The 25,892-nt window shown below is 29.7% G+C and overlaps 1 protein-coding gene across 3 annotated transcripts in view; it reads left to right on the forward strand.

The window, feature by feature from the left end:
- The window catches only part of LOC107438596 (neuroligin-1), a 193,902-nt gene that overhangs the window by 115,820 nt on the left and 52,190 nt on the right, over positions 1-25,892 (forward strand). The gene's annotated exons all lie outside the window — the stretch shown is intronic.

Below are 25,892 nucleotides of genomic sequence, written 5' to 3' on the forward strand. Positions count from 1 at the left end.
TATTAGAATTTACACAAAAAATACGGTAAAATAACTGGTTCCAGTCTGACCATCCAATTAACCGTAAAGTTTAGGGTTTATAAGCTTTTTACCTTTATGGTTTTTGTAACCATTTACAACTAGCATGGTTTGAAAACTGTAAAAGCGAAATTTTACTGGAAATTGGAGCTAGCATTTTAGTAAGATGATGGGCATTGGAGTTAGACTGTCGTTGCGTCGTGTTTGATCAAATAAAACGTGGCATGCTGTTTAATTAATTTATATGGCTGTTTCACCTTTCGTAAGAGATGAGAAATACTAGGGAATAAATGTGTTTTTTTTTTGTGTTAAGCTGATTTATATTGCTGCCATCTATGCATGAGTGAGAGTATCGTAGTTCTGGTTCTCAGATTGGGGAGTGCAAGACACTTGAAACTCTTCATGTAGAGTTTCTAGTGTCCTTCATTGTGGCGAAGAATTGTGGTGTCAACGCTGTAATTTGATCCTGCGTTCTGTTGGTCAGGGGATTAACAGATTAGCCCTCTGGGCAATAACATGTAATCAGTAGGAAGTAACTAAATGATTTCATTAGGTGAGACTAGTTGGTGCTATATAAGTCTGGTTGTTTCACCGTATTAGGTACAAAAGTTAAGCAACCAGAGTACAATTAGTAAACGGTTTTTATCATAGTTAACAGTTTATATATGATTTTATTTATGGTTAAATGGCTGCTTTGTTTAATTATTGTAAAAGTAGCAACTAAATAAATTGTTATTTAACCATTTTTCCGAGAAATTTATACCAATATACTATGATTTCTTACAGTTCAAAATCAAATCTACAAAATCAAATCTAAAAAACAAAGATCAACAAGAAATAATACTGAAAAAGGACACTTATAAAAATTATTCTAAGTTCTAGCTTTAAGGCACTTATAGCGGTGCGTAAAAGGAAAAATCATTTCCAGAAGCCAGTATTAATTTAGCAATAAGCCAGTATTGACTCTTTGATTTTCACGTTTGGCAGTTCTGTATTTTGCGCATTATTGGTCATTCAGTAAAATGCTCCTCTGTTATTTAACTTTAAAATTGATTATTCTGCACATATCTGACATAAAATCACTACTGAATTCCCATTGTTTTTTAAATGGAAAATTTATTTCTAAATTATGGAGAAAAAGACAAATTTTAGTGTAAAAAATTCCGGTGGGTAAAACAATTTACAGTGGTCCTTCGGAATATGAGTCATTCTGTTTATATTTCTTTCTCCTCACAGCAAAGAAAAACTTCTGCTTGAAGAGGTGGAGGAAGTGCTTGGATATGAGTTAAAGCAAAACATATAGGATATAAATCTGATAAGGAAGAGTATTGTTGATCATGATAGCGGGAAAGAAAGCAGAGAAACATAATACTTGTAATGAATTTGTTTAATCCTATAAGTTCCAAAATATAGCATTCAAGGTATAAAGATTAAGAACAGAAGTGCACAAATGATATACATTGCCCTTCAAAAGTTAAGATATAACATGTTTTATATGACTATGTGATAACGGATAATCATTGAAGAAGAGATATTTAATTGAAGTGTGCTTAAAACAGTTTAAACAGCATATTAACATGAATTTAAGCACAATTGTGTTTGATACCTGATAAAAATAGGTCTTAATAGTGAATTTTACTCCTAACTGCAATCTGTACATGGTATTGACTTTTCAGGATTTGGGGGGGGGATTAAATGCGAAAAGAAAACCAGCCATACAGTAACTTAAAATCGTAAACTTATCTACCACTGTGGCCCCAAATTTTTTCAATGCGTTTTGGTTCAGGGATTATTGTAGATCATCATATCGAAAAATCTTAGGCGTGTTTAAGTCTATAAGGTTGCACACTGTCGCCCATTGAAATAAAATCAGACCCAACTGAGCTAAAAAACTCTAATATAAACAATTTTCACATTTTAAAAACCATTTTCCTCATAGAACTGTAATGTAAAGTTTTCTCTAAAAGAACTTTTTATTTTGTTGTAAAATCATATTCTGATCGAATTTAATTAAATTTTTTTGTACTAAAATAAGACAGAACCATTTAGTGCATATTTCTTTCAATTTGGTTTTGTTTCTAATGTGTTCAATGTCTTAATAATATTTTGTTTTATAACCGTCATTGAACAGCAGACTAAATTTTGGATTTACGACTACTAATATTCAACTCTGTATCCTTATAATTTTGAACCGAATCTGGGAAACAAAGGAACTCCTGCTTTAAGTATTGGGAGAAATTTTCTTTCGTGGTGGACTTTATGATGAAACTAACCAACATTTGCTTTGGATGGATGGGAAAAATCACGAAAACCTCCCACGGTTAGCCCGACGGTAATGGGACGCTTGCCCGTGATCCTTCTACCACAGAGGATATTTTATGTCACTGCTGTGGTCGTTGCGAGCCGGGCGGGGAATTCGTATCGTCCGGTCTTCGCTGGGACTCAAACCCGGTTCACCTCATTGGAAGGCGAATGCTTTATCCCCTGAGCCTCCACGACTGTAGGTTTTAATATTAGACACGGAAAAAGTTTTGACAGTAGGCTTTTCCATTATTACGCAAAGAAGAGTAAATACTGATGTCCAATAATTAAGCAGATAGGAAAAAATGGATTCAAATAATTTTCATTCAGAGAAGCAGCAAAATTTCTCATCTCTGACCATTGATTTGTGTACAAGTTAATTGATTACAGGGAGGAAACATTCGTTTGGCGAAAATTAAGTGCACCAAAATCATTTCCTTCATTCTGTGATTACGCTTAACTATTAAATTTATTATTAAAGTTTACCAGCGATGAGTTTGGGGTCCTTTTTTGAGGTCTGATCTCGTAGATTCTGAATTTGCACCTACCTGAATCAGATAACAGTGAAAATATTTTGTTCTTATATCTGTCTTATCTGTGATAATAACTACCTGCGATAATAATATGCATCTCCAGAAACGTTTGTTCCTAGTGTGACGTAACTACCACTACGAATATTAAACATCAATTCACTGGTATATAATACATGCCAACTTGTTACAATCATGAGGTACCTTTTGATAGATGAAGGCTGGCATGGTCTATAAGTCCGCCCCACATTGGTGACCTCCGGACGTGATTTGAAAATGCAGTAACGCCCATTTCGCACAAAAACTTAACGGTAACGCCTACTTCGATGGATAGTCCATACCTGTCAACTCTTCCGGATTTTCCGGAAGATTTGATATTTAAAGTGGTAGTAATTATATACTATTTCTTCTTTTATAATCTTAATTTTTAAATGATATTGATCAATGACTAGGAGAAAAAATGGCGAGATCATAAAACTCCCACTCTTCCTATGTACACTAAAAAGAGAAGGAAACTATAAAGAAATCTATGGACTTTTCGACTTAGACAATCTACGAGTTAAAGTAGAAAATTATAAAAATAGATCAGGCGCGGTGGCACAATGCCATAGATGCCAGAATTTCTATCACTCTGCAACTGCATGCCACCTCCCCCCAAGGTGTGTAAAATGTGGAAAAGACCATCTCACTAGCGAATGTAGTAAAACTAAAGACGAACAAGCCACATGCTGCAACTGTGGAGAAAATCATCCAGCGAATTATAGAGGATGCTCCAAATTTCCGGCAGCTCCTAATAATAGAAAACAGCAAACCTAAAAGGCCAGACAAAATCTTTCAAAATAAATCATATGCAGAAGCTCTAAAAACAAATGAGACGGAAGAGCTAAGAAAAACAATAATGGAAGCTAGACAAATATTCAAAGATTTAGGCGGCTCAGTCGCTATAGTCCATGAAGCTAAACGTCTCCCAGCCCTAAATGAGGCAGTAGATACAATAAAAGAGGAACTTAAAAATAAACATCATGGATAGTAACTTTAACAGGAAAAAGCCATTACAGATAATGTTATGGAATGCTGCAAATATTAACACGAAATTTAGTGAATTCACGAACTTTTTATTTGACCATGATATTGACGTTGCACTGATTACTGAAACACATGCAAATGCTGGCAATAAACTGAATGTTGTTAATTACAACACATATAAGACGGATCGTATACAATTCAGAGGTGGCGGTACAGCGATCATAGCAAAGAAATCTTTAAATACTATTTTATACAGCACCACTACTGGCGATGGTTACGAAGAGACTTCTATTCTCCTATACTTGAATAACAAAGACTCTCTGAAAATTACTAGCATATATAATAGGCCAATGCACACTATCAACAAAGAATTACTAAGTGCTCTAATACCTGACAACATGAACTGTATCATAGGTGGAGATTTTAACTCAAAGAACACCATATGGGGCTCTAGAGTAGATAACCGCTTCGGGGTTAAACTCCATGAATTAGTCAAAGAGATGGACCTGACGGTCATAGCTCCAACTGACCCGACTTACTTCCCTGTAAATGGAACCCACCAACCGGACTTGCTGGATTTTTTCATAGTAAATAATAACATTAACTTTAGTTGCTACACGGTCACAGAACTATCTAGTGATCATGTCCCAGTAATCGCAGCCTTACAATAAAACTCATCTAATATTACCAAAAAGAAAAATATTGATTGGGACTTATTCCATAATATCATGGCTTTACAAGATGAATATCAACCACCAACCAATATCACTGATATTAATAATAATATCAACCGCCTCACTAATGACATACAAATGGCCCTAAAGGAATCCACCACTGAAATACCATCAAATGATAACTATCAAAAACTGCCTCATAACATTAAAGAGATTATTGCATACAAAAACCATGTTAGAAAACAATGGCAAAAGAATATAAACCCAGAGGACAAGTCTGAACTAAATAGACTAATAAAGAAAATCAAAATCAAATGCACTAAATTCAGAAATGAATGCTGGCAGGACAAAGTAACCAGTCTAAATATTGACGATAGGTCAATTTGGAGAATGACCAAAACACTTAAGACCACTAAAACACCAAACAAACCAATTCTCCACAATGGCAACAATGTATACAGCAACCAAGAAAAATTAAAAATCTTCGCTGATACTATTGAAAACCAGTTTACCTTAAATAATTATACCACAAATACCCAAAATGATATCAATATCAGCCTAGAAAATCAAGATTACTTCAACAATAACAGTAGCCTTGATATGCTTGACAAAGTTACCAAAGAGGAATTAACACAAAATATAAGGAAACTAAAAAATAGTAAAGCCCCAGGGGAAGATCATATTAACAACAAAATGATAAAACATTTACCTAATAACAAAATCAATGATATTATTAACATTTATAACTCCAGTCTTAAATACAACTATTTTCCAGATGCATGGAAAAACGGAGTGGTAGTACTCTTCCCTAAGCCAGGGAAAGATGCCAGAAATCCCGAAAATTTTAGGCCCATTAGCCTGCTCCCCACTCTGGGGAAAATCTTCGAAAGGATTATCTTAAATAGATTGGAACCATTCCTAACTTTTATACCCAAAGAGCAGTTTGGATTCCGCAAAAAACTCTCAACTGCAAAACAACTAGTCAGACTTGTAGATTTTATAAGTAGCGGATTCTATAAAAATGAGACTACAGCGCTACTCATGCTAGACGTGGCCAAAGCTTTTGACCGCGTCTGGCATGAGGCCTTAATCAACAAATTAATTAGGCAAAATCTTCCTTTTGACTTAATCAATATCTTAAATTCGTACTTAACTAAGAGAACCTTTCAAATTAAATTAAATGGTGAGCTATCAGATAAAAGAATGATCAAAGCTGGCGTGCCGCAAGGCAGTATTTTAGGACCAGTTTTATACCTAATTTTCACCAGTGATTTCCCAGTGAACACCAATAATAACAACTACTTTATCGCATTTTATGCTGACGATACGGCCATCGCCATGAGCTCTATGAACCCGAATCAATCGATTGTTAATCTAAATAAATTAATGCCACCAATTGAAAACTGGTGTATAGAGAATAAAGTGGCCATAAACACTAGTAAATCTAACCTTATGGTCATAAGGAGGAAAAAGAGACATAAAAGTATAAATAGTAATGTAATGTTATTCAATAACTTAATACCAATCACAGACAAGGCCAATTACCTAGGCCTATGCATCAATAACAAGCTCACATGGAACCTCCATATTGATAAGACTGTAAACAAAGCCTATGCTGCCTATAGCTGCATAAGGCCTCTACTTAACTCAAAATCAGCCCTCCCACTAAATCTAAAGAGGCTATTATACTTACAATGTATCCGACCGATAATGACTTATGCCAGCCCAGCTTGGGGCTGCGCAAAACCTAACCAAATCAAAAAACTAGACATAGTGCAAAATAAAATACTCCGTAGAATCACTGGTGCACCCTTCTACCTCCCAAATTCCGCCATCGGAAAAGACTTAAATATAGATAGTATCAGCGAATATCTAAATAAGCTAAATGCATCTTTCTATAGAAATGCAAGTAACACAGATCCCGCCGATTTTTATAAAATCCTAGACAAAAATCTTATCCCTGATATGAAAGGATACAACCCGATTACATCATTTTTTCTTTCGGACATGATCTTATCAAAATTCTATCACAAACAAGCACAGTAATTACACAGGACTACGGCAAACCCGGTGAAGGAGTAACTCTGAAAAGGGTCCGATCCGGGCAAGCCGTAGCTTCTTTTAAATCAGTACAGTGAGCAACCCGGTACGAGTGGTTTAAACCAGGACGACCGGGTCACTGTTCTAACAGAGACTCATTTTAAACATAAACATTTCCAACTTCAGATTACTTACTAAAACATCTCTTAAATCTCAAATCTATGCGTAAAATTAAAATGTAGATTTTAATTTGACCACCGCCTCTGCATTTCACTGCCTATGATCCACGTACAACGTCAATATTCCAGGTGCCCACGGGCACAACCACCGATGAAAGTGTGTAGTGTCCGCTTCGCGGACAGGTGCACTGAAGACAAACTCAGTTCAAGTTCAAGTTCACATGGTTGTCAACTTAAGTTTTCTCAAATACAACGTATTTGTTTGCTTAAAATTGAAGTTTTAATTCCATTTTAATACCACTGGGAAAAATAATAATGGAAGGTGTTAAAAGTTGGCAGGTATGATAGTCCACATTGAACAGTTGACATGCTACTTGTGAATGCAGAAGCAACAACGAAAGCTACGACGTGATGTTAATACACCTCTCACATTCCGTACTCGACAAACAGCTCTACCGGTCTTTCACAAGTACAGCAATTAGTGGGATCCGCTCATCGAATTCTATTACTGATAAAATTCTGGTGGGGGAGTATTGTGGCGTAACTACCACTACGAATATTAAACATCAATTCACTGGTATATAAGACATGCTGACTTGATTCAATCACGAGTTACCTTTTGATAGATGAAGGTTGGTATGGTCGATAACTCCCCCCCCACTAGTTTTGGACAGCGGCCACAAGGGCCAATTTTAACCTCGATTTTAAAATTTGAATCCCAAAATATAATTTTCAATTAGATTATTTGGAATAAACATGCGAAAATGGAATTTTAAAAATAGCCATTCTTTTTAGAAAAACGGATCTGTTTAATTTTTAAAACACTTGAAAGATATCATCATTGAAGTATTATATCTTATAGCTCCCAATTAAAAAAAAGTTTATTCCACGTACTTTAATAATTAATTATTTATTAATATCGGAATGTTTATGTAGCGAGAATTTTTTAGCGTAAAAATAGAAGATGAAATTAATAATTATAAAAAATACGTTCAACTGCATTCACGTTTACTATATTTCGAATGCGTGTTGCTGCTTTGTATTGACGCAACTAAGCAAAACAAGGATTATTGTCTTATAAATTGAATCTTAGATGAGATTTAGTAACGGGAAATGAAAAGAAAATATTGGAAAAATTATTTGTTTGCAATAAAATGGAAACTAGCACTGGATGGTTCTTTCCGTTGAACCTAAGCTTTAGAAAAAATTAGAAGAAAAAAATAAAAATAAACCAAATAACGTTATCAACGCACACTTTAATTACAGCGTCTTCTGAACTAGAAAATTGTATTTTCCCCTGAGGTTGACAGAGTAAAAAATCTCTGATGTCTTCTTCTCACGTATAAGCCTTGGCTCTTAGTCTATTTTTCGCCATGAGAATTAAGAAAAAAAAGGAGTTACAATCTGTTTTCCTTTATTTTAAAACGAGAAATCTATTGTAAACATTTTACATCTTTATTGCTACTTTTTTTTACATGAAAATGTTTAATTGTGCATAGTAAAATCCACTTTTTAACATTGAGATACTTGCTTTGTTATTTTTCCAAAAACATTCTTAAATGTAATCAAATTTACGCACATAGCCCAAAATAGCACAGATTTTCACAGTGACGTGATATTAAATTTAAAAATCGCAGTCGCATTCCCAAGTGTTACCAATAAATTTTTTCAAAAAGATCATGATGTGACCTTGATGTTACTTTATCTTGTGATATAAAGCTAAAACACTGAAGTCTCACTGACTGTTTATGGTGACTTTTGTCAGTCGCTATATATAACTGGGACAAAACTCATTAAGAAACTTTGTTGACACATAGTTGCAATTTTGATACCTTGAAAGTCTTATCGAAACCATATCACGACTTATCTCACTAAACTTAGACCAGTCACTTGAATGTCTTGTAAGCCGTTTCGCGCTACTAATTTTTTAAAATTAAATATGGAAATACAATATAGTCACGAATGGTTGCAATAACACCATTCTTGTGTGATCTTTTTAAATTGTTCCATAGCTTCTTAATACAATTTTAATTCACGCAGCAATGCATGGGATATCAACACATGTGTTATGATCACATATCAATGCATATAAGCACGTGATATGTGATCAAAATGAGGTTATGTTTTGAGAAAAAATGACCTCATAAATAAGCCAAAATCTCAACCTCAATTATACCTCATAAAATCAACCTCATAAACTCAGAAATAATTTGAGTTTAGATCGGATGAATTTATTCACACCTCAAATATAAGTATTTGCATGAAGTGTAGAAAAAAATAATCCGTAGAGGGGAGTCGGGTAGCCCCGCCCACAAAAGGAGTATTGCTTATATTTCTGTATCATATTGAGTAATAATCAATATTTTTGTATGTTTCTATTGTTTTATCATCTAATTAAATAATGCAAAAGGAATAAACCAAAAAAGAATAGTTTAACTTAAAAAAATAGAAATTTAAAAAAACAAGTTTTTCAGCTCTTTTCAAAATGTGTTGGGTAGCCCCGCCCAGTTACAAAAATTATGTTTTTTGACTGTTTTTCCAGGTGTAAATGAAAATGACCGATGTATTGACAATAGATAAACCTCGTTTATCATTTTTATCACAAAGTTATTTTATTTATTACATATTTATATACTTTTAGTGAATTCTATCATTTAATAACAACAATATTTGTTGTTAAAAATGCATATAACATTCAAATTTGAAGCAATAAAATAATATTTGCAACCGTACATTTATCGACGAAATAAAATTCGGCGGTGATACCCGACATTCATGTGAGCGGGACTACCCGAAATCCAATTTTTTTGTAAATTTGTAATTACTCGAACAATTTTTCACATATAAGCTTCTTTCTTTGTGCAAATTAAACTTAAGACTACATACTTTAATGCTGTATATATAGAAAAAAATAATTTTTTAGTATTAAAATGAAGCTTAATCGAAACATTCAACCAATTTTTCTTAATTTCATGACTACTGTATTCGACATATTTTCAAAACTATTGTTTACCTTGTTAACAACTGCATAAATACTTGAAACTTTGAAAATAATCTTTTTTTTAATATAACAATTAATGTCCGATGGCCCATTGACTTGAAAAAATATTCTATACATATGAAATTGACAGTGGGCGGAGGTACCCGCTGGGTGGGGCTACCCGACTCTCCCTACGTCTAAAAAACAACCTTCCAAAGCTGGTTGCTCTAAAGTGGATTTTCTAAACTTAAAACAACCTTAAGTTTGAGAAATAAAACTTCATACACCTTGATTATACTTTTAAGGTTGTTTTGGAAATAAACTTTGAATTTACCTCAAAGCAACGTTGTCACCTAAAAAAAAACTCAAACATTTTTAAGGAGTTAGTTTCTGTGACTGTCATATTCTTGTTGCAATCTTGTAACGGTATTATTTGGGTCTGTTTTATTAAAATAGCTATATGTAGCTAAATTAAAAGTTAGATATATTTGGTTTACTTATTTTCAGGAATCGAAGTATAATCAAATTTATAGACATTAATATTGCTATTTTTAGCCATATAAATAACAATATGAAGCCACATTAAAGGCTAAATATATTTAATAAAATATGTTTGTTTTTAAGTTTAGCAATCATCTTAACATTTTACGTTTAAGTATATGTTAATAAATTTCTTAACCTCAATGCATGAAAACATTTGCATTCTTTTTTTTAAAATTTATATGATCAGCTTCAACCGACAATGCATAATAATATTGCATATTTGCATATTAACAATGAGTATTAATATTGTATATCTTAACATTATCTAACCCCTACCCAAGCCGCATTATTATAACCGTGCTAATACATGGCGTAATTTATCCATTAGGAATTTATCGTATTTCCCTATTGATCGATCAGCGGTCGAGTTCAATAAGTTTCATCAACCATGGAAAATGATACTTTTCTAATTTTATAATTTCATAATTACGGTTTAATAATATACTCTATGGGTTTTCGCAATTTCATGCAATTACATTCGAAAAATGATTCGGATTTATATGTTTCTGCTATACTGTGAAAAATTTCGGATTAAATTACAGTATAAAGTTCCAGCTTTGCGTGCCTAATCCGTAAAATCCATTTTCACAGTAAAATATTTACTGTGAATTTTACAGTGTTATTTATTTAATAAATGTATCATTTATTTTATGGTAATTATTACTGTAAAAATTACAGTAAATAAATTGTTTTGTTCCGAACATGTTTCGGTGAAAATAGATTTTACGGTAAAAACCTGCATCCTGACTGCTGGTACTATTTTCCATGATTTGATCAGGGAATTTTTACAGTGTTCAGTGTCTCAAACAATTTTTGCCACATTTTTCTTTATATTATCTATTTAATAAACAGATACATTAAATACATATGCATAACACAATATATATGCACAAAGAAAATAATTACAAGTGTGCGACAACAGAAGTTTTCTGTTACATGTAATAGTTCTTTAATTTTTATTTATTTTTAAATTATTTTAAAATATATTTAGTAAATATTTCAAGTTTTCCCCTTTAAAATAATCAATAATCTCTTAAATACAAATTAAAATATAGAATAGTTTTAATTGATTGTGTGTTAACTTGTTTACAAAAGTAAATAAAATCGAAAATCGAATCAAATGTTCTATGAGAAATAGCAGTCTCTCTATAATGCAAAATCAAAAATTTCTCCTTTCATCTAATTCGTCGGAAAAAAAACTCTAATTTAAATCGCCTAGTCTACCATTATTTTGTCACTGTCTGCACACTTAGATTTGTGGGATACTTTTTACACACTTAGATTTGTGGGATACAATATCAACTTGTTTCCCCCCCTTCCTCAATTTTTATTCCGCATTAGAAAGAAATATTAAAATGCTCGACGTTGTTTCGTTCCAAGGAGTTTTTGGTTGACTGACTTAGCTTGTGAGTTTTACTTATTTCTCATCGCTCATTTGTAATGCTATTTTGTCACCTTCGATATTATATTATGCAAAAACGATTATACAGTGTATAGTATTGAAATTTTTATGCTGTTTGAACTGATTTAATATAATGTATTTGTAATAATAAACGTTTTTTTTAATAATTTTACTCATTTTACTTTATTTTACTTTTCTGTAATAAAATACTTATTTCTTACTCAAATGATTCATTATAAATAAATCAAAGCATACCCGTGGAGAAGTTATAAATTCATACTTTAACTATGTCTAAACTATTTTCTTTAATGCGATAATCCAAGAAGACGCTATTATCCTTTCATTCAGGAATCAGTCTAATGCACATAAAGAAATCTGAACCAAGGTTGCGCATGAATACTTTGGATTTTTTCTTTTTCTTTATTTCCTTAAAATCTACTATTTTTCCAGTTATTAAGCAATTTATTAAACATTTCCTAACTGCACTACCCTACAATAATGCAAAAGACACTTTAGTTTTTGAAATTTTTTAAATTTCTCAAGACATTCTTAGAGGATTATTTTGTACCTTTAGAGGTAGTTAATTCAAGCTACTTTTCATGCTTTATCAATAAAGTTTGAAGATTTCAGAGGTTCCATGTTCCGAAAATAAATTAGGAAAGGAAACCTGTATTTTGTTTACCCTTTGTCAGAAAATCAATCAATAAACTTGTACTAATCACCTTGGCTGCAATATGAAATAGCTGCATGAAATTTCAAAAACCTACCTAAACAATTTATAGAGATATGGTCCGTTTTATAAAAAAATAAAAAATTTAAAAATATTTGTTTGTCTAACTATTTTTTCTTGCTATTACTTTAAAAATATTCACTAAAATTAAAAAAAAAATTTCGAGCAATTAAAAAATAATTACAAAATTGTTGTTTCAAAACATAAATAAAATTGCTCAAAATATGAATATTTAAAGTAGTTTTCTTATTGTGCGCATGCGTGAAAAATTAAAAAAAAACATTTTTTTAAGAATAATTTTGTAGTGCAACGAATGAAAAAAGTCTAATTTGAATATCTTAAAAATATAAAGAGTTTGAAGCAATTTTCAAATTAGTTCTTTTAAAACTCAAAATGATAAAGAGTTTTTCACAAATTTTATTTTGCACTATTATATTTAATAAAAATTTCACCGGTAATTGGGAGAATCATCCACAATAAAGGAAAGCATTCTTTCGCATGTTTACTTTCCTTTCACCGTCACAGTTTTGTGCACGGACGATCATTGTAAGGTATTATTATTTGTTATTAAATTTTGCATTGTGGTACAAAATGAAATTTTCGGAAAACCCCTTATCAGTTTTAGCTATTTTTAAGAAAGAATAAAAAATACTTAGAAAATTGCTAAAATATGTTTAAATTTTTAAGATATTCAAATCACACTTTTTGCATTAGTAGCAAAATACAATTCATTATAAAATTATGAATTTTTAAGAAAGAAAATTTCAGTCATGTGCAGCATAAAAGAGTTATTTTAAGGAGTCATACCTTGCACTGTTTTAAACAATATTTTTTTAAATTTTAAAACAATATTTTTGTAATTTAACTTTAATTGCTTCAAAATTTTTTTAAAATTTTATTAAATGTTTTTAAAGTAATAGTAAAAGCAAATGTAAGACAAAAAAAAAATATTTTTATATAAATGTTCATATTTCCACAAATGTTTACGTTAGGTTAATAAAATTATATGCAGTTATTGCAAGTTACAATCGAACTAATCGGTACAAGTTACTGATTGATTTTCTAGCTAAGGGTAGACAAAAATACTTGTTTTCCTTGCACAATAGTATTGAATGATTTTGGTTATTTTTTGATATCACTAAATTGCCTATCAAATCAATCCTCATACTAACTAGAACTAGAGTAGTAAAATAATAGTAATGAAATATTATTTGTTGTTCATCACTTTATTAAAAAATAAAGTATACACTTAAACGATTTGTTATTACAATTAAACTAATACAAATATATAAACAAATTAAGTAGGTTACTAAAACTTGCTTTAAATAAAATATCTCTATTGATTTCTATGAGTTTTATTACTTCTTTAAAATCACTACAGCTTTAAATATTTGATTAGTTATATGAAATTTAATTTTAATTTTAATTTTTATAAATGCCTTTACTTTTTATATTTTTATGTTAAAAAATTCTGAGCTAAGCAAAAACTCAACGAATTTTTGGAACTATATTTAATAAATAAATAGTGAAGGAATATATAGTATTTTCTCTTAGTCAATTTATTAAGAGCAAAAATAAGTAATTAAGCAGTTTGTTAATTCTATGGAAAAAAGAAAAACATTTAAGCAAACTAATTAACTTACAAACTTAAAACAGCTGTAAATAAAATATCTCTTTGAATTACTATGTGTCCTATTAATTTTTTTAAAAACTTTACAGCTTTCATTTAACTTGCCGTAAGATCTTTTATTTTAATTTTCGAAGCTTAATTTCCCTTTATATTTTTAAGCTAAATTAATTTTGTGATAAACAGAAACTCAAGAACTTTTTTTTTACTCTTCGATTATTTTTTTAGATCTCAACTGGAGTGTTTCTATGTGTAAATGTTAGGCAAAAAAATCTAACGTATTTTTTACTTCTTCACGCGAAAACACAGAAAAGCCAATTTTTCTAAATAAACCTTTACGATCATTTATTATGAGGAGCAGGTGCACGAATGCAAGTTACAGTTGAAAATAGATTTAATAGGTATAAAAATTTAAAAGAATTCTTCTAAAATCATTAATCTAGTGAAATCTCTGAAATACAGTGAAATTTCTTGAAAAAGATAATATTTATTTTCGTTACTTAAATTGCAGTGGAGCAAAATAAGCTTAAAAATATTAAAATAAGTTTTGATGCATATTTCTATCTTTCTTTCTTTCCTTTTTTTTGTTGTGTTTATCAAATATATATATTTTTTAAATAAAGAAGTATTTTAAATACATAATTAATTGTTACATAATGAAATTGATTACATAAGAGGTTGAAAAAAATCCTGTCACCAAAAGATATGACCTGTATACTGGATTCAAAAATTTATTTTGGGAATCATATTTGGATATGAAAACTCTCTAATAAAAATAGTTTACTTTAATATTATTAATGGTTCACAAGTGGAATCAACCTCCCAATCACTGACGCTATCCTACATTCGAAAGATTGATATACTATCTTGTATTTTTTGATTTGAAAATCATGCTCGTAATTAAGTTAGGCCAATTTGAAATACGTTTTCGAGTAAACCGATTTGATATACATTCTAGCATAAAATCTAAAGAATTAAAATCAATCAGTAAGTACGGAAGTTTTTAGTTAATATTAAAGTATCGAAATATTAACATTTAAATTTTAAAAAAAAACTGCTTGCAATTGAAAAATTGGACTAAAAAATTATGCTTTTGGAAAAAACAACATGTATGACGCATTCATTTACTTAAACACGTATGGTGTATATATCTATATCTATATCAATATAGATATATATATACACACACACCGAAGAGCCATTGCATTACGACCACCCTGCTAATGACATGTAGGACCACCTTCAGCCCTCAAAACTGCTTGCACCCGCCAAGGTGCTAGCAGTTTTGATTCCAAATGGTGCTGATAGGTTGTCTGAGGTATTTGGTACCAAGCGCTCACCAACTGGTCCTGCAATTCCCTCACATTGCGAGGGGGTAGCGTGGCAGCACGAATTTGGTTTTCCAAGTAGGACCACAAATGCTCTTTTGGATTAAGGTCGGGTGAATTTGGGGGCTAAGACATGACTTGAAAGTCACTGGAATGTTCCTCGAAACAATCCATGATGATTCGATCCTTATGACATGGTGCATTATCCTGTTGGTAAACACCATCCCCCGCAGGAAAAACTGTTGACATGAAGAGATGAACCTGGTCTGCAACTATGTTCAAGTAGCTTGCAGACGTCAGGGATGATTCTATGATGATTTTGGGTCCAAATGTGTCCCATGAAAACATTGTTCCTGGGTGAGAAACCATGAAAACCTGGGAGAGGCCATTGTTATATGGAGGGTGGTCATAATGTAATGGCTCTTCCGTATATATATATATATATATATATATATATATATATATATATTGTACTATTTACTGTTTACCTGTACAGGTTTCTTTCCCAACATCCAGAAATCATATACTCGGAATTCCGGAGTATCGTCTATTTAGTGCATCTTCTGTAAAATCCGTTTTGTCATAAAAACATTTTTACCGCCTATTATTATAAAAACACTTTTAGCACCTATACCGTAAATTTTACTGCAATATTGATTGAATTAAAGTGATTAAGTGATTTTACGGTAATTATTATTGTATAAAATTAAGGAATATCAGACATGAAAATGAATTTCACGATGAGCAGTACCGGTACCATGAGTGCCGGTATATTTTACCGTAATTTTACAATGTTCGTAAAATTTCGCGATTAACTGCAGCTATAATTTTTCAAGGATTATTATGAAACTCTCTGGAGGTTTTGCTTAGAATGGTAACCACAATTATATATACACACTTTTGGTTAGAAACACTCAGGACATAAAAAATTGATAAATTGCCAGCCTTTTTAATAATTTTATCCGGATTAAGAGTTGCAAAGAAAGCATTAATGTTACATAATTTGTATTATTAAAATGTGTCAAGGTATTATTTCATACGCGCTGTTTTTTTTCCAGTTGCATATTACTTATATAACGTAAGGATAATAAAAAAAATACATCATCAAACTATTTCTTAGGTAGATCACTTCACAATAAGGTAATAAAAAATTGCGAGTTGTATATTAACCCTTGGTCTAAACTTCATTGTAAGCTGCTAGGTTCATTCAATTTTATGCGCCTGTTCTTGCATCTTTGACTTTGTATACTCGTTAATATCTGCCTAAACTACCTTAATTTTCTTATGATTATTACGTTTTCTCATGAAAACTGCATTAAATTGCTTAAGAATAGGGTCTGAAGAAGCTGTTTTTACAGAAATTTATTGATTTGGAAACATAATCAACAAGCCCACCAAGTTGGGAGCCAATTCATTCAATGACGATAAAACGGCTATTGAGCCCTTTAAATGCAATATTCTGCAACTATTAAAAACATAAAATTCAAATAATTTAGAAAAACAAATAAATAATTTCAAAGGGCACCAGCGTAATACTGTAATGCCCCTCATGGCGTACGGCAATTTTTCCGACAATGGGTTGCTTTACAATTTTCAGTTCTTATGATGAGTCCTACCTTCCTTACTAGTTTGTATCAGCTGATACTGAATCACGAAGTAGTTTTGTTTTGAATCTTGCATGACAGAGGACTTATATGACTGAAATACTTCAAATGATTATCTGCGTTAGCAACTGTTATATTATTACTATTAAGCAACTTATATTATTACTATTAAGCAACTTATAATTTAATTGCTAAATATTTTGCCTAAAATTGATTCCTTGAATTATAATATCGATCGAATTTTCTGCAATGTTTGAAAAGATGCTAAAGAAAACCTTGTATTTTAATGTTATTATGGGTTTACGCTCAGTAAAATTTTTAACAGTATAGGTGCAGAAAGTTTTTTCTAAGTAATTATTAAGTTTGTAAGTAATACAATTTTTTGCAAGTAATAATAATTTTTGTGAGTAATAATAAGTTTTGTAATAATTTATGTTAGCGAAATTGTTTTGATATTTCCGAGAATAAACTTTGACACAGAAATTAATAACTCATTCTTAAAAAGGAGTTTACATAACACAAACATAACAAATTATAATAATTAAACAATTGACATTAAATTTAATTTAAGAACTAAATAACTAATTCCAATTCACTGAAAATATTTGAATTTAATACACTCTCAGAAATAAAACTCTCAATTTTAATGATTCGGCAATCCTTGAGCAGTATTTAATTAATTTTGAGAATTATTTTGTCACAATATCAGGTGATTTGGGACGAAACGCGAACTCTTAAATGTATGACGAAAGTGTTTTCTCAATACGAAACCTCTTTGTAGTGCATTGTGAGAGATTGTTAACTGGAACGTCAAAAGTAGAATAAAGACTAGACAATCGAAAATGAACAGGCAAATTAGGCTGACCAGTTGAAGGGTGGGCAAAAAGTTCATCTTGTACCAAGAAGATCTTGAGTTCGAATTCCTCTTCGGGCATGGGTGTAATTTATCTATTTGTTCTTGTTGTCCCGTGCCGTATATATGGTGCTTAGGTTAAACTAATTATAAAAAACGGTAGATACAGTAGGCACTACGTTCTTTGTTTTTGAAAAAAAGTAGAATGACGCAATATTTTTTCAATTTTGACGAAGTTCATTTCCTCGAAGAAGTGAAAATAGTTATTTTGTCACCTTGACGAAATTATTGCTTGGAGCATTGACCAGGTAATAATTTCGTCAAAAGCAGAGAAAGTTTTGTGATAATCTAGTTTCCATTTTTTACAGTGTACTAATAGGGATGTTATTTTTCTACAACTACCCTTTTTGTGACATAAAACTGAGTCAAATGCTCTAGATGTGAAAGAAATTGGCGTTAAAGGCTACGTAATACGAAGTTTATTAAAGTTAACTGAATAAATAAAAATAATGTTTGCGCGAAACAAAAGCAAAAAACTTTACTTTCTCTTAAAATTAATATCATTTCAGAGTTATCAAAATGAGTGGCAAACCTTTTAGGAAAGTCTGTCGCAAAATGTCACTGCTTTAATCCTCGGATGTCATACCGGAAGCTTCTAAGAGAAAACTTAAGTCGACTTTTGTTTGGCATTTTCCGTTCTAACAAATCGGGAATTAGGCTACTGACAGCGCCAAGTATTTTGCCAGAATGCCAAATTAGTTTTAGAAGCGAAAAGATCATGATTTGATTCCACATGATTTAATTTCGGTACTGTAAGAGGATTAGCTATATTTTTGCTACGTCTATTGTCGAATATGATATTTCAAATAATATTGTTGTAATAATAGATTAATTTAATGAATTGAAATTCAAAAATGTTTTGATATTTTTGCATAAAAAATAAAATTCGAGTAAGGCATGTTATCGAATATAACTAGAATATTATTTACATTTTATTTATTATTTATTAAGCTAAACTATTACTTTCTAAAAATGTTATGACAGCTTGATTAATGTTTTAAAATCTATAACTGTATTGTCGTGTGCTATTTTTCTAACAAAATCAAAACTGCAGCTAAGCACTTCATCAAAAAGTTAATGTTTTGCTATGTATATTTTGAAACAGATATTGTAATTTCAATTCACTACGATTTACATTTTTAAGCTAATATATTATGTAAACAAATTAATAATACATTTTACTACTATTCAATTACCAAACGAAAATCAATTTAAAAGAAGATAAAATTTGAAATTATTTTCGAACCAAACATATATGTTCGATGAATGAACGCAAACAAAATGTCTATATGGAGAAATTTTTCGTTTAAAATTAGCATTAATTGTAGCAACAAAAAAAAATAGAATCAATAACTGTACCATCTTCTAAAAAGAATTTTTACTATTATTGAAACAGCATAGTTGAATTTTTAAATTTAAAATAATTTCAAATGTAGAACTCATAAGAAATGACTATATTTTTTTAAAAATAATTATAATTTTTCTTTGCCGTTTTAATGTTTTGTGATTTATGTAAAAACCGTTAAAAAATCGGAAACTTACTTTAATGTAAAAGCACACATAGCGTAAGTGAATTATAATTTCAGCACGCATCTTTTAAATCATAATGAATATTTCAATGTAATTCAAAAAAGCTTCTTGAAAATTTGTTAACGTTATTATCCTTTAAAAGTGTTACTGCAGTTTAAGTATATGAATGTTGTAAGACAATATGGCGAACTTTTTCGGTAAAATGATGAACGTTAAAATAACTATTGAATTATATAGTTTTTTCCAGGATTATTAATAACTAATAACTTTAAATTCTTAATAAATAAAGGCCGGGATAGCCTGGTCAGTGGGGTGCCGGGCCCATGTCGAAGAGTTTGTGGGTTCGGTCCCCGCCGGTCGAAGACTCCCCGTGTAGTAAATGGTGAGTGATGCACGTTAAATCTGTCGAGTCTCAATGTCCTCCATGTTCCCATAACAAATCAATATCTCTGGGGGTACCGATCCAGGAGTTTCCTTGTCTTGGTTCAAAATTACAAGGCTACGGCGTTGAACATTAGTAGTCGTAAAACCAAAAATTGGGTCGACTGTTCAACGGCGGTCATAAAATAAAATTAAAAAAAATAAAATTCTTAATAACTTTAAATGTAATATATATATAAAAAATTTATATTGTTATTATTTTTTGCTAATTTAGCAAACTTCAAAAACTAAAAAAAAATGAATAAAAAATATAGAATTTTGGAATTAACTCCAACGTAAAAACAATGATATTGTTATAGTTGTACTCGGAGTAAAAGATCTGGTAAAATTACAATATAGTGTTTGGTATTGATATTTATGGTAGAAAATTATCAAAATTTTGGACGGAAATATACTGTATTAAAACATTCATTTGGTAATTTGTATTCTCATAAGGAAACTCTGGTTTTCAAAATTATAGCTTTTATTACCACACATTGACAAAAAAATATATAAGTGAAAAGTAAATTTTATCCCAATAAAAGTTTTTTAAGCCATACTCTAAGGTATTATGATAAAATCAACAACTTTTATCACATTTACCAAATTTTATCACAGATTATTATAAAATAATATTTTTTTCCATAATTTCACCAAAATAATTACCAAAGCGGTAAGTTAAAATTAACCGAGTTTTTTTTTATCATATGGTGTTTCTGTAGTTTCAGAAACATGGTAAAATTAGCGTATTCTGGTAATCTTGACCATACTTTTCTTAAGTGCATGTTTGCATGCGTCTGCATTCATATAATAGTTTTTTGATATAATTTTTGAATGCCTCATAAAGAGATTTTAACACTTTTAACTTTTAATCGCGACAGTATCATCGTTTTAAATATATAATTTCATTAAATATGATATTAGAAATGTAACGTTAAAATAAATACAACGTTTGCTGACTAACATTCTCATTTTTTTTCTTAGATAAACAGTGAAAAAATTGTTAGAAGGATTTTAGTCACGTGACAGTTTTCTCAGTTTAATAACCATCAAGCTTTGCTTTTTAGTTCAATTCACAAAGAAACTTACGCTAGTTAAAGGAAATAAAATGTTCTAAAAGGAGGGGAAAAAACCCTTTTTTTGTGATTGCGTTTCTAAAAGATTTCGTCACACCTTATCGCTCAGTTTGAAATGCTCAGTTAACGTAAAGAAAAGAAGAAAGATCTTTAAGAATACTTCTTTTCTTACTCCAAACAGGCGAATTTCAGATCTTGAAGAAAAAAACTTTATAACAGTAGAAAAAACTTAAGGTCGCATTTAGACAATGCGGAGCTCTAAAAGTAAGAGATAGATATCAACATCAGATGCGAAGTGACAGTCTATAAATATCGTTGCTGCAAGTTGTAATGAAGATTCTGTTAAAAAATATCACTTTAAAAATTTTGTGAGATGTTGTGCTTTACAACTAGGGAGATAATAATAAAAAGTTAAATGTTTTCACTAAAAACAGCAGTGCTCTAAAAATGACATTAAAAGAAACATGAAAACAAATATAGCAAGCAACTTAAGAGTGAAAATTCTTTTCGAAAAAAGTTTTTATATTTAACTTGTTTTTGTAATTTCAGTTTTTTTTCTCATTTTTATTTCAGTATATGAAAAGAAATTTTTCTTCTGCAAGATCATTTAAATTTAATGATATTTGCAGAGCTCTTTTTTTATTTGCTAAGGAATTGAAATTTTGTAAGTCAGTTTTTCTTATATTTTAAAACGAAAGTTTTTGAAGAAATTCAAATAATACTGAAAGTAATATTGACATATTACTTTAAGCGTAACGAATCGTGTTATCTGATCCATATTTTTTTAGGTTTCAGATTCCACTTCTACTTTTAAAATTTCATACAAAATCTAAATTAATTTATTTGTCATGTTTTGTCAATTTTTAAATAAGGAACTCTTTCACATTAAATATCTTACTTGGCCTTTTTTAAGAGGAAACTTGAATGAAAAATATAAATGTAATACATTTGAACCTTAAAATTATTAAACCATGAAATTGGTAATGTGTAATTATTGTTTTAATTTACAACCTATTTAGTTTTGGATTTTAAATCGCATCGAATCAAAAGTTTTTTCAATTTCGCCGCAAACTTATATTCAAAGTCAAACCATAATGTCATGAAGATTATTTCTTTTTGAATTTGATTACAAATGACTTTGACACTTTATTAGGGATTCTGCAAATTCCCACCATGTTGTGGTTGAAGATACCATTTTTATCATGGCTGAACAAATTTTTAGTTGAGTATCTGTTTAAAAGTAATTTTAAAAAAAGAATATATTGAACTGTTTCAAATTTATGCTTTAAATCTTCTTACTACTATAACTCAAAAAAAATTTATATTTTGCCAAAATACTTAAACGCAATAAGAAAACTAATAGTTTAAAAAAGCATGCAAAAAACGTATTTAAACTCAAAATAATTTAATTTACTTTCTTCCAATATCGTAATCTGTTTTTAATCTTATAACACCAGTTGTGGATGTTCCCACAGAAACACCCACAATAGTTGTGGGTGTTCCTCGATTTATTTTGAAATATTTATTCCATATAAAGTTATAGACGTATTGTAAGCGACAATTTCATAATAATTAAAAATCATTTAACCGAATGCATGTTTGCCATGACTTCTGAATAATTATCTATGCATATCAACATAAATTTTAAAATATGAAATATTTATTTTAACATTAAAAAAATAAAATATGACTTTCTGCAATAATGCTCATCATCATGATAAAAATCCATCGAAATAAGCATATGCGCTAAACCTATTACAATTTTTTATTCGATCATTTTGAAAAACATTGCAGCATGGTTGCAAAACGAAAATGATATATGAAATATGATTTGCATTTTTCAACCAAAAGCAATTCTCTCGGCTATCAAAAGCGAATGCATATTTTATCCTGAAATCGAGACTACTTTTCATTTAGGAAATGCGTTAGAAACGTATAAAACATAACTACAGACTTCAAAATTTAGCTAATTTTTCTTTTTTGTTTGAGTTTACCTTCCGATGATAAAACTAAAAAAGGATCATAAATAAGAGGCCATACTCTCCAAAATGACATTATATTAGATTAGCTTAATTTTAAAACTATGAGATTTATGGTGCATTTTATTCTAGACAGTATTTCAGAGATTTTATGCATTAAAGGGATCTTGCAAAATTTACTATTTAGAATATTTAATATTTGTTACCCTTCATCTATCATGCATTTAATTGTATTCGAAATATTTTACACTGGATAGAAAGAATCGATATTCTAATTTATAACATCAAAAAAACTTTTCCTTTTAATAATGAATGAAAATTTGATTTAGTAAAGTCAAAATATTTTTTCCATTAGAGTCTTCGAATAGTTTAAATAAAAAATGGTTTGGGAATTTAAGTTTCACATTAGTCTCCGAACAATTATAACTTAAATCTGAAAACAACATATCATAAAAAATCTTTATGGTTCAACAAATGGATGGCAAATTTTAACTACTTATTCATAAAAAAATATTTTATAACAATATTCATTTCATTTAATCATTTATTATTAACATAGAAAATTCGATATGTAATTTATTAAGAAAAAAAAATGTTATTCTTGAAAAGATTACATTTAAATGTAATCTTTCAAAAATAAACTACTCACTTAAACTACTCACTTCCAAATTAAATAGCTTATTTTGCTTTCAGTTTACTGTTCGATAATAAAACTATTAAAAACTATATGGAAAATGTATGTGTAAAAAAGGGTACAATATATATATATATATATATATATATATATATATATATATATATATATATATATATATATATATATATATATATATAATGACTCTTCTAAATATAAAAATTTCGTAAGTCTTTCAAGATCATTTCTAAGAATTGAACTTTTATTATTATCAAATATTCAGTCATTTTTTGTGACTGGAGATTTATAAATAAAAGCGCTGTTAAAAAGCAAAGAAAATTAATGTTTAATATTTGTTATCCTCCATTTTAAGGGCATTTAATTGCGTGTAAAATATTTTAAGCAGAGTTGATAAAATCGAGACTTTTCTCTGTGAAATCAAACGTGTATTAATTATGAAAAGTGGTAACTCCTTCGAAGTTAGAGAATTGATAGTTTTTTCACGTCTTAAGAATTGGTTTAGGAATGTATATAAATTATTTATTCTGAACAGTCTGAAGCGAAATTTTTATGATATAATATGATACTCACATCATCACATATCAAAAAATAAATTGAGGATATTAACTCCTTACAAAAAAAAAATTATATGGATTTTATTTAGATATTTCACATAAAAATAGTAAATTTATAAAAGTCTATAATGAAAAGCAAAAAGTTCGCAACAAGAATGTTTTTTTTTTGTTAAATATCAAAACGTATTTATACATAATATATAACTGAAATAAATAATTTATTTTTGAAAAAAAGTTTAAACTTAAAATAATATAACGTGACGAAGTATTTACTTGAAAAAAGAATTATACGCAAAATAGTGCTGGAAGTAAATTCCAATATATCGTAAAATATTGATTAAAACGTTGCTTTAATGATACTTAATGAGATATTCTCGCAATATATCTCTTATAACATGTTTTATACTAAATATCGAATAGATCCTAATTAACAATGTTATTATTAAATATCCAATATAATAAAATAGCAGATTCCTATAATTGATGGCATTTATCAAATTTATGAATATCATTTGCCGTGATGGCTCAGGGGATACAGTGCAAAGCTCTCAATAAAGTGACCCTGTATCGAATTTCAGCTGTGGCTAGTTGATATGAATTCTATTAATAGAATGTACTGATGGCAGTGCGAATGTGAAATATCCTCACTATTCGACGGATCATGAGTTAGACTTCTGACTATCCGTGGGAATTTTTCTAAGTTTCCGTCTTCAAATAACGCAAATGTCGGTAAGTTCCATAAAAAATTCTCATCGAAGGTTACTTTGCTAAAAATGCTTGATCCAGGAGTTCAACTTTTTTCTGAGTTGGGTTCAAAATTACAGGGCTGCGAAGAGGAACATTGTAAGTCACAAATCCAGAATTGAGTCGACTTTCAAAAGCCGGTTACGAAATAAAAAAAGTCGATAAATATCGCAAGTTGATAAATACATTATTCGATTCAATATTATCGATAAATATAAATAACAAATATTATAATACCAATGATGCAATGAAATGACATAATCGTAAGTGCTAATAAAAACAAAAACAATGAATGAGGCAAATTTAATGAAGCGTGGTATCTCTTTGAAGATCAATTTATAACAATGTATCGCGATATTAAGTAAAGAAAAAAAACAGATATCCCCTAGCGTTGGTGGTAAATATATTTTTTACTTGGTTACATCTTATCATTTCCCCACCTTTATTTTTTTCTAAAATTTGTTCCTATAAACATAAATGATTATTCGCAATAGATCTAAATAAAATTATAAAAAAAGAATTTAGATTCTTAAAATCAGAATACGTAATATCCCGAACATCGCGTTTTGCAATAATCATCAAATTTACCATGATTATTAATAATGGTATTATTGGTTTTATAATCGGAATTGATAAGTATTCTTCATAACATTATCGCAGATTTTATCAGTGATGATACTTATCTAATTCATGAATATCATAATAATTACCGATTATGATAAATCTTAAAATACATAAATTGATGTCATAATTTTTGAAATCAATATTATCACGTCTATTATCGAGAGTAATAAATTGCGAATATTGTAATACAGCGGATGTAATAGATTTATATTATTGTAAGTATTAATAAATTTTACCTTGATAACAAAAACAGTGATTAACACAAACTGAGTCTATGTCACGGAACAAATTTCTGACAATGTATCACGATAGATAAATACCACCCGATTCACGATAGAAAAATACAAATATCACCCAGTGTTAGTACACTGTAAAATATTCCTGATTAAATATCGGTACAAAGTACCGGCACACT

This window comes from Parasteatoda tepidariorum, chromosome 2 (assembly GCF_982258835.1).
Source record: "Parasteatoda tepidariorum strain Cologne lab strain chromosome 2, Ptep-v5.0, whole genome shotgun sequence".
Taxonomy (NCBI): Eukaryota; Metazoa; Arthropoda; class Arachnida; order Araneae; family Theridiidae; genus Parasteatoda; species Parasteatoda tepidariorum.